Source organism: Squalius cephalus (genome assembly GCF_949319135.1).
Source record: "Squalius cephalus genome assembly, chromosome: 22".
Classification (NCBI taxonomy): domain Eukaryota; kingdom Metazoa; phylum Chordata; class Actinopteri; order Cypriniformes; family Leuciscidae; genus Squalius; species Squalius cephalus.
This window is the reverse complement of record NC_137143.1, coordinates 4,584,257-4,596,145: the sequence shown is the minus strand read 5'-3', so window position 1 is coordinate 4,596,145 and position 11,889 is coordinate 4,584,257.

Genomic DNA, 11,889 nt, shown 5'->3' with positions numbered 1-11,889 from the left:
TTCGTTATGCTATTAATCCGTCTACCCCGGTTCCCCCACCGCCGCGAATCGTAGATGGGGAGCCAGTTTATTCGGTTAATCGTATTCTGGACTCAAGGCGGAGGGGACGCGGATTCCAGTATTTGCCCGGGACATATTGAATCACTCCCTTATCGATGATTACAATCGCCAGGTAGGACCCTCTGGAAGCGTCAGGTGATGCTTCTAGGGGGTGGGGTAATGTCACGGTTCACAGGTCTGTCTGTTCATTCTGTGTGTACTGTTCTGGTCTGATTGTCTATCTGCGTCAGCTGTGCTGACGAGTAATCAGATCAGCGGCAGGTGTGTCTCGTTTATGGATCCTATATGTAGTCTTGTGTTTGTCAGGTTCAGTGTCAGATTGTTGGTTACTGCTTCCTTGTGTGTCACACTGTGCAGTTCTCTCCAGTTCCTGGTCACCGCGGACTATCCTGCCTTCAGTGCCGTTTGCATTGGACTTTGCCCGAGTTTTGCCGCTTGCCGTTGTTTTCTACGGTTCCTGTCTTCTAGGAATTATTCAGCCCACAGCAGTCTCTGCGCTGCCAAGGACCAAACTGCCGACCAGAGACTTTCCACCTGCCTTGCCTTGTTCTCCTGCTGTTCTAATAAACCTTATACTAATTCGCAATTGGATCCAGTGTTTTTGTGACCTGACAGAATGTTTATCAAAGAAAATCAAAAAACATTTGAGTTTCAGATCCTATTTTGTACCAATGCACATATAAAGTGTCCCCTATATTACTTATTGGTTTAACTGTTTTTTCACAACTCTAAATCTGATAAACTGCTTTATAACCTTAATGTTCTTCAGCCTCACTAATGATGAATCAGGAGTAAACACCAACCTCTTTGTTCTTCAGTGTGTTTCATTCTGCAGTGTTCTGGATCACTCATGTTCTCACGGTCCTTCAATAAACTCTGTCTTTGCAGATTTCAGCTCTTCCTGATGGTTTGATGCTCGTCTTCACTTGTAGCTGATGGGAATATTCCAGCATTTATTAGTGAATTGATGTGCACATTAGTAAAATAATGATAATTGCATTAAGAATCTGTCAAAATCAAGATTAAATTATGTTGTTATACCAGTTTACAAGTGTTTATGTTCACCTTTCCATCTAGTAAAGTAACTTTTAAGTAAATTAATTGCAAAGTGTTTACTAATTCACAAACTCTGTCTCTTTTTATTTCTAAGAATTTCATAAACGTATTTAAATTCTTACATTAATCTTACCTCTCATTACATTTTTTTTAAAAATACCAAATGTAAACAATGTAAGATTAAAAATGAAAGAATAAATAGAAATAAAATTGTACAAATTTGCAAGTACCACTAAATAAAACACCAACATGACAACTTTTTTGGTTTATTGTCTTAGTTTTTGTTTTATGTGAAACATGGTTTATCACAGATGTTTTTATTAAACTTACCTATATCTTGTAGATGTCACAATAGCTGATCCTGTCATTTGCTCAAGTCTGTTGACAACAAAATAAGCTTAATGTTGCAATTCACGGATCTGAAGGCATCAGCATAATGAACGAGGGGAAAACAGGATGTAAAAAAAATCCTTGCATAACAATAAGTGTATTATGATTGTCAATTTGGTAATTAAACTGAATTTTAGTGACAAGTTACAATGTTTACATCTACAGTGACTATACTGTTTTTATATTTGCTTGACACAAATTTCACAATTTCAATTCAAATCTTGTGATTTGATTCTGATTCTGATGCTGATTCAATATCAATAACGTTACATGTTAAGTTTTCTCAAGAAAAAAAATCTCACCTAATGCTGAGAGTCATGTCAGCTGGTATATAAAGGTTAAAAAAATAATTATATAATGTGGCTTTTAAAATAACTAGTATTAATTTGGCTGCTGTTTTCTGTCTTTGCACACCAGAAACGTGTCTGATGCGGCGCTGCTGCTGCTAGGTGGCGTTCAATGAGGTTCAATGAGGTACAATGAGGTAGCATACAGTGAGGTACAATGAGGTACAGTGAGGTACAATGAGGGTACTATCTCGGGATTTGGATCACCCTTGTTCGAAATATGGGGAGAGAGTTGTGGAGGCCTATAAGTCATGTTAAACATAAATATAGCCTACTGATACAGCAAAGACTACGTCGGCAGTATTGACAAAATAGGCTACAGAATATTTCATTCTGTATTGACAGGTGCAATATTTGAATATCGATTATTATTATTATTATTATTGTTTTTTTTCAAATTACAACTATATCTGCATTTATGTCAAAACCTCCAAAAATCAAAATGTCATTTATTAATATGTATTCGTGTCAAAATGACATCTAAACATATTTTTCTATTCTATTTTGCCTGGAAACGCTTCCAACGCGCTTGCATGTCGCGTGAAAAATAGTCCGTTCAATTTCTAGCATGCACGCGTTTTCGGCGAGACGTGCGTGTCACGCATATAACCCAGTGATTCCCAACCCTCTCCCTGGAGGCACACCAACACTACACATTTTCCAACTCTTCCTAATCATTCAATCACACCTGAATCAACTCATCAGCTCGTTAGTAGACTCCAAGACCAAAAATATATGGGTCCGATAAGGAAGACATCCAAAATGTGTACTGTTGGTGTGCCTCCCGGAGCAGGGTTGGGAAACACTGTCTAACTAACGTAAACCTGTTAACATTGGAGCCGAAATAAAAACGGACACGCCATGATGGGGATTTGCCGTCACGGTCGGTAAGAGGATAGTTAACCCCGTTTAAGCCTGCATAGCCTAGAGCAGTTATCCTGTTGAATAGGCAAGGCAACTATTTAACATATTAAACATCACATAGTTACAGGCTAACTTCAACGCGCATGACTAATATATTAGCATTTACTACAAATGATGGCCGTGAAAGAGACTTAGCATAGTCTACTATTAAACAGTAGCGATAATGTTAAGCGCACCAGAATTAAATAATATATTAAGAAGTAAACAGCGTGACTTACAGATTCAGTTAACATCCAGAGAGTGTTTGTTTATTGTTTATTTTTAAACCACAACTCATTATGACAGAATGTTTATTTTTAAACCACAACCTTCTAAAAATGATATATTTAACATATCTTTTGCATTTCTCACCCAATCAACGTCAAACTGCACTTACTTGTGCCCGTACACTGTAAAATCGAATTAGTTGGGCTTATTTTAAAAAAGCATGCAAACCGATTGCCTTAAAAAAAGCAAGTAAAGTGAAATAGGAATAGTATGTGGTACTGACAAATGCTTAGTTAGTATAAATCAGTTTGTGGGATTGACAAAGGTGTTACATGGTTGTGTACATGTTTTTGTACTTTAATAAGTTAACTCAGTGAACTCTGTTCTCAAATAAACTAAAAAAGAATGTGAAAAATTATGCCGAAGTATGAGTTTTATTACATCTAAATGACTGTTGCAACTACCCCTCAGTACTGTTGCAACTGCAACATTTTTCAGGGTCCATTTAAGTACAAATTACTTTCATATTATCACATGTACACATGTTGCAACAGTATGGGCAGGTAGGTGACACATATGGGTTTAATATATATATTTTTTGTCTTTCTAATACAAACAGTCGCTGAGAAACGTGAGAAAATGTAAAAAGTGCTGCAACCGCCCCCACTCTCCCCTATAGTTCACTTACACAAGAGTTCTAGTAACTAAAAAATAACTGTAGAGAGTACTTGATCATTTACTTGAAATAAAATATAATTGTTACCATTGTTGTGTTTTGCATGCTGAATGTTGAAGTCTGTGTGACTCAAGTATGATCAATTGTAAGATTGTCACAAATATAGATGGATTATATAAACCCAATTAAAAGTCTCACAAAATGTTTAGGACATAAGTGTTAGCAACAAAATTATAAAAGATCATTAATTGACATGAAATATATGCTTAGTTATGTTATAATTCATTCATTCATACATAATATATATACACGTTCATAATAATATATTAATTGTAATTCTCTTCCCATTGATGCAACGATTGCAACTAGAAATCAGTTATATATATATCTCTTACTTTGAAACCGAATAACTGATTTATTGTTGCATCAATGGGAAGAGAATTACAATAGTATAAATGAAGTTAAAGAGACCCCCACAAAGATGAGATAGAAATGAGTAGTCTTTAAAGCAGTAGTAATTAAACTTCGCCAAAGTTATCTGTATTTTGTTGCAGATCATTAAAATGTCAATCAACTCATTATTACAGGTAGGTAATATGCCATTATGCTTGTGGGCTTTGACAGGCCACACTAACACCTGAGGTCAGTGGGACAGTTTCCAGTGAATGTAATGTCAGAGAATGTGTTTGAAGGAGGAGGAAGTTGAGCTGCACACAGATATCAGCGCACTACTGACAACTGTTGAGAAACACCAGTTCCTGCAGCAAGCTCTCAGTGTTTTCATTTAAATTATTAACCAGAAATATTCATGTGCCGTGAATGATGTACAACAAAGCATTGACGTTACCTTGCATGATCGTCTAAAACTCGAACCGCTCCTCACAAAGATCGCTGTACAAGCCACACACACACACACACACACACACACACACACACACACAGAGACACACAGTGACAGACAATAGTCAGCCTTTTTCCTCCAGAAAAATCCAAACACAAAGATTTTAAATCTGTTCATTTATTTCTGTTAAATATGAGCCGTGGAACAGGAGGTAGAAGTGTTTGGAGTGACAGACTGAGGACACCTTTCTTTCCCCACCTCACCTCAGACAAGATGATCTTCTTTCTTGTAGCCTACCTTCACAATTTTACTCTGGAAACATTAATGACATTATCTTTATAAATCATGTAAATAAATCAATAATCAGTTCAGCGAATCAGTTTTGTTATAGTTATTTGGCATTATTATTTTAATTTTTTTGTTATTTGTGCTTATGCTAATAAATGTTTGTGTTCACTCACTTGTTCTTGTTGTTCTTGTTGAAATGTATTGAAATAGTTTCATTTTCAATTTAATGACTTCGGTCTACATATAATATATACATTTTGTATTGCACAATCATAAGGCTGTGTCTGTATTTAACATCACACAGATGGATTTAAAAAAACCTTCATGCTTTTTTTTTTTTTATTGCACCAAGGCTGCAATAATTTGACTTTTTTTTCAATATTACAGTTATATATTAAAATAGAAATGTTATTTTAATTTTTAAATGTAGCCTAATTTATTAGCATTAGTCTGCACAAAAATTAGCACATTAGAATGATTTCTGAAGGATCATGTGACACTGAAGACTCGACGACGACGGAGTGCTGGAATGTCCATAAACAGTACATATTGATTTTTCCCCCTGAGGATAAAATGAGTAATTATTGCAAGTTTACTTTTTCTTTTTTTTGAAAGCCATCAAACTGCAAATGATTAGATTACTGTATTTGTTCATGTACAGGTTATTATCAACATTAACAGAACATGATCAACAACTTTTAAATACACTAATATACTTAAACTTAAAGCAATTTAGCACACAAACACATTATAATAAATATCACATAACTTTTTATGTAAAATGAATCTGCACTAAATAAAGAGAGGAAACATGCTCTTTGGTTTGATTGAACATATAGTTATTTATATTCTTTAGAAATGAATATTCTTCTGCTCTTCTATAAATATCAGCTCTAGTTTTCCTTTCCATATAAAAAAATAGTTAAAGGAACCGTATGTAGGATTGTGGCCAAAACTGGTACTGCAATCCCTTTAAAAATACTGTAGAACGGTGTATCTCCTCCCCCTACCCCCTGACTTGAGGTTGCCAGATAAGCTGCAGGATTCAGCAGAAACGGCTGATTCAATGAGAGCTTCCAATGGCAAGTGACGACAAGATGTGTACAGAAAGTTTTTTCTGTTAATTATGTTTATGCTATAGATATTTTGATAAGTAATTATGTATTTAAAAAATGTACTAATTGTCATTAGTTAAATATAATCGTAAAGATTTATGCTGCTCGTATATAATCGTAAAGATGTATGCTCGTATGTGACAGACCGGTAGCTGTTAGTCTAACTTGTAACGTTAATCTGTCATTAATGTAAGTACAAGCACAAGCCTATGTCACTATGTGTAACCATAGATATCATATATGATATCTATGTGTGTAATAACCAATATCAAAGATACAGCTATTCATGAAGTGAAAGTGGCCAGCTGTATTTTTTTAATACCCTGCAGCACACGTCCATAACGCTAAAATATGTGATGTGAAATACAGGTCAACTTGCAGCATGTGTAACTAGTCCACGATATACGTGAAGAACGAATGACGAATCAATCATTATTTTTTCTGAGGTAAAGTTAGGCTTCTGTCTCAATTACGTTTCAAATTGCCATAATGGGCGTGCTAATGTTGTTTTCCTCAGCGTCTCAGCATAATGACAGAGAAACGGGCTCCTATAATGCATTGCTAATGTTAGCATATACGTCCAAGTGAGCTAACGTTACATTACTTTGCACGAACATGCATAACTTTGTTCGACTGTCATGAATATATGAAATGTCCATTGACATCAAGTACAAGTTAGCCAAGCATAGAAGAATCTTACCTGTCCAGGAGAAAATTAGCAACGTTGGCGTCTGTGTTCAAATTCTTCTCCGTTTTCAGCCGTCTCCATCTTTCAAAAGCATCTCCAATACAAATTCTGGTTTTATTTCGGACTTTGTCACGGCGAATTTCTGAATTATAACGAGGTCTTTTTGATTTAGTAATGTTAGACATTTTTATCCGACTAGAGTTTGGGTAGGTTAGAGCAAAGCTGGCAACCCGGATCCCGAAACACTACTGACTTCGTGATTGGTAGATAGGTGGAGGGAGGGAGGCGCGTCAGGCCAAAACACAAGATGACAACATCAACATCAGTTGAGGGCTGCAAGTCCACTTTTTAAATGACAATATCCTAGCCATACTACTGTTGTCAATGATATAAGTATTTGAAATGAACATGATTTCTTAATGTCTAGTGACACATCAGGGCCATTTTATGATTAATTGAAATAGATTTCTTACATACAGCTCCTTTAAAAAGTTCTTTAGATTGACATCTTCTTGCTCCACAGCAGTGTGTTGACATCAACTGTCCACCAGGAGGCGCTGGTCATCTCCAAACCAATGTGCTTCACTGCTGGACAACCACAGAGGGATCTGTTGCTATTTGTATTTGTGCAAAAATGAATGAAATCTGCTCTCTACGATTTTTTTTTTTACAAAATTTATGTATGTTGTCTATTTTGTCTCAGTGTTTATTTAATATTTATCCCTTGATAATCATAATTAGGTTTCCAGGGTTGCTAAATTCCCAAACTTCATAAGGAATAAGAGACCAACAATATAAATATAATATCTGATGATTTTGAAAATATACATTTTCCGAAGTGCACCTCCTTTCACTGACTTATTTTTTAACGTTTCAGGGAAATTTCTCAGTTCATGTTTCGTTTACCTTTCTTTTCCATCATCATAAATAGCCTAGGTCCTAATCACAAGTTCAACCCTGGGATACCTAGCCTACTGTATGATTAAAATGCAATTAGTCTAAGATAAATAATAGAAAAAACATCAACAAAGTCTTTAAATTAACATCAATTTAAATGCAGTAGCCTAAAAAAATATACAAATGGCCGCTGTCATCCCTCAAGACATTGAAACTAATGGGGCACACTGGTCTGGATTCATCTGTCAGCTACGACACAGTTTACTCAGAGTCAATAGGAGAACGTGCTGGTAATTGTGTGGGTGCAGGTGCCTGTTCTCAGATCAGATCTGAGGCTCTGACAGATGCTCGAGTCCCACAGATGTCACAGAGGAGAAGCCTCTCATTAAGGAAAGGGACTGAGAGAGAAAGAAAGAAAGACGTGACAACACGTTCATTCAGAGCTCACAGTCTTATTGATTCAAGTGCCAATTCATCAGTAACTGACCTTTAACTTTAATCACTGCCGGTGACGGTGAAGGCTGTGATCCTCAGTTCCATTCCTCATTCAAACCGAGACGTAATAAAAAGTTACATGCAGATCAGAACCTGGCCCATTCAGAGCCCATTCATTTACAGTCTTTTTTCATGATGACACACTGCTGTTTAACCAAAACACAGACCAGAAGCTTTTAACTACAGCAGGTCATTCATCACTGATCAGGGGTCAGAAAAAACAAATAAAAACAATGATACAAATACAAATTACAAAACACAAAACGCCTGTGTAGGAGAGCAGTAAATCAACTTTTAAAGTCCCTGTAGTCAAGAATTTTATCCCTTAAAACTCATCTTTGATCACCAAAAATACACATTTAAACTTTTTTTTTTTAAATAGCTTGAATGTAACTCTACACCCTTTCTGCATTTAGTATAGCCTACACTGTTCTATGAATATGCAAATGAGCCCCGCCTCCACTCACTCACTCAGCTCAGAGATCCACTGGTTGACGATCACACGTTGATCTGATTGGTTACAAGGCACGTCACAAACACCAGCGATTTCAAACCTTGATTTTGAGACTGTTTTCAAGAGAAAATAGACTAGCCTACTTATGAATTTGCACATGGTTCATCTTAAAGCATATCAAAACAACATAGGCGTAAACCACAATAAAAGCTTGATTTTCACCACAGAGGGAAAATGCCTAAGTAACACTTCCTACTGTATCATATTTGATAAGCACATTTCTACAGCTTCTAATGATCAAAACTTTGCTGGAAATGCCTTCTGTCATCTGACTGATATTCAGTTTGAAAGCCCCCCTTCAGGTCATCAGTTCGGTTTTATTATTACTAATATTCACAGATGCAAATTAGGTTTACTTATTCTATACTTTTTTGTTGTTGTTGAAAAATCGTGAGTATCAAATACTGATCCGTCAGGCTTTTGAAGAAGGTTTATTTGTTCATCTCTCAATCATCATTATTGCATTGCATTATATGTTTATAGAGCTTTGATCATAAAGCTAAGCATTTAAACATACTAGACATTATTGTCAAATAAAGAGTGACGACTGATATTTATATGCATTTTATGTAAAGATTACAAGCTATCAGAATTTCATACATTCTGGCCATATAAATGTCATGAACATATAAATGTCATGTTATTATGATCTCCCTATATTCTCAATATCACAATATAAAGAGCCAGAAAAGCCTGATGTATATTCAATAAAAATCACATATCCATTAAAAAAAATCACAAAAACTGTTCCATTTCAAGTCCAGTTCCATGATTATTATTTTATGTCAGGATTTACATGGTTATAAATGTTAAGGTTTAAGCTTTTGCTTTACTACGGCAAACATCTTTGTCACTTTATGTCCAATGCAAAACCAGAATCAAAACCAGTTGAAATCACTCCAGTGGAACACAACATGGTACTTGTGTTGATGATTTCAGTAATTCTCTCCTTTTCCCCTCCTCGTTTTCCGCTTAGTCAATGACGTTCTTTAACGAAACTCACCAAACTGAAAGTGGCTTGACAATATTACTCACTCTCTGGCTCAGAATAGTCTTCTCGGCCTCTCTGAATGCGGCTCTTGTCGTCTCCTGAAGCTCTAATTGATCCGGGATGGTGTTCATTATGTGTGAAGAGCTGTTGGACACGTCACAGTGTTCCCGCACGACTCGACAGAAGCGGAGAACAGCAGGACCGCAGTCTCCAGTCAAACCTTTCAACACCAGCAGCTATATATACATTCTCCAGAGAACAAGAGTTTGGAAAAGACTTCATTTTTTATTAATATTTAGTTAAGGCATTTCAATACAAAGCATTTCACAACCCACCGTATGACAAAGATCATGTACAATAGAATTTGTTGGGAGCAAACATGCAAAAGAAATTACAACAATAAAATGGTCTATTGTGTGTTGCATTAATAAAATTGTTTTCATTTATTTGTATGTTACAATGTGTATTTTTAATTAATAATTAATAATAATAATGGCCATGATATGCTGGTTGGCTGCCAATGCCTCAGATGAAAATAAATAATGATTATTAAAATATATTATAATATATATATATATAAAACATTCCCAACATAACTACAGAAATAGGAAGAGAAAAACAACCCCAATCAATCACTAAACTAAGGCCATACATGCACAAGTATTCCGATGAAAACAGTCTCTACAGTATGTTACATGTGGACAGCGCTCGATGTAGTGTTACAGGTCCTGCGTCACCAGAGGTCGCGTCAACGCAGTATGTTCCTGACTGATTTCTAAAGGGCTGTCCGTCATTTTGACAGATTACACTGAGGGTGATCTGTAACTTGTAACTGTAATTCCAGTCCAGTTGGTGGAAACAAAGACAAAATGAAAACTGCCAAAATGTGCAAAATCTAATGACAATTGCCTCTGCATCAGCCTCCCTTGGCGAGCACCCAACAATGAAAATGTTTTCATCATTTACTCACCCTCATGTTGTTCCAGTTTCTTTCTTCTGTTGAACAAAAAAGACATATTTTAAAGGCCCCCTATGTATCCCTTAAAACCAAAATGACATATTTAAACTCTACACCCTTGCCTCATTTAGTATATGCAGATCCACGAATATGCAAATTAGCCCCTCCTCCACTCACTCACACCAGCTTTGATTGGTTACAAGGTAGTTTGCCACGTCAGAAACACCAGCGATTTCAAACCGTGTTTTTGAGACTGTCTTTGGTTCACAAGGAGAAAATACTCAGCAATGGTGTTAACTTATGAATTTGCACACGGTTTGTCTTAAAGCATATTGTTGGTAATCAAACAGTTGATGGCAGCCATTGACTTCTATCATAATAGGAAAAAAAAAAAAATACTATGGAAGTCAATGGCTGCCATCAACTGTTTGATTACCAACATTCTTCAAAATATCTTCTTTTGTGTTCAACAGAAGAAAGAAACTCAAACAGGTTTGGAGCAAATGATGAAATAATTTTCATTTTTGGGTGAACTATCCCTTTAACGCGATGCGGAAGATTTGAGTTCAGGCATCCTTTAGATCACTTCATTTTTTTTAATGTTTTGCCAAAGAGTATAGAAGTACCAAGAGGCGAAACTCAATAGAACGTTCCATTGCAACAAACGCACCCATGCGCAGAGCTGCAGCTCCGCCATCTTGGACTGAACACAACACAGCTGTCATAGTCCAATTCAAAAGCGGTTAAGGGAACTAAATAGTAGTTTCTTTTAATATCTCTATAGCAGACATCCCAAGTCTCCCGGAAGTTCATTTTCTTGCAGTTATAGAGTAAAACATATTTTGAAATAGGATATAAAATATAAATAATTATATTTTTAAATTTGTACATTTTAATAAACTCAAACTTATATAACTTTTTTTCTGTTTCACTTTCATAATCTATTTCACTTCAACAATAATCTGGCAATGTCTTCTTTAAAACAAGACCAACCATAGGTCTATATTCCAAAGCATTCTTGAATTAACGTACAACCATTTAAGTTTGGATAGTGATTTTCATGTTTATGCGGGGGCGGGTGACAGTTAAAGGGTTAATTTAGTGATAACAATGAATTAATAAAGCGGTCATTTGCCAGGTTAGGTGTTCATAAGCCCATTTCGAGTCTTGACTAACGTTAGCAAACTGTTACTGTGGTTATATGGGATAGCTTACAGAGCGCCTGTTATCGTTGACGTTAGCTCACTTTAACGTTAATAAAAACCTTTTCTACTTTACCTCTCTGGAATATTTGGGGAATCTATGAAATGCTAGTTGATTGGTTGTACACTGGTAGTTGTTGCAGTTTATGGCAGAACACTGTTTTCTTTGTTTCCAATCATTTTCAGACATAATGTTAATGCTATACGGTAGTTGTGCTAACGGTAAAGCCGTTGGTTCAG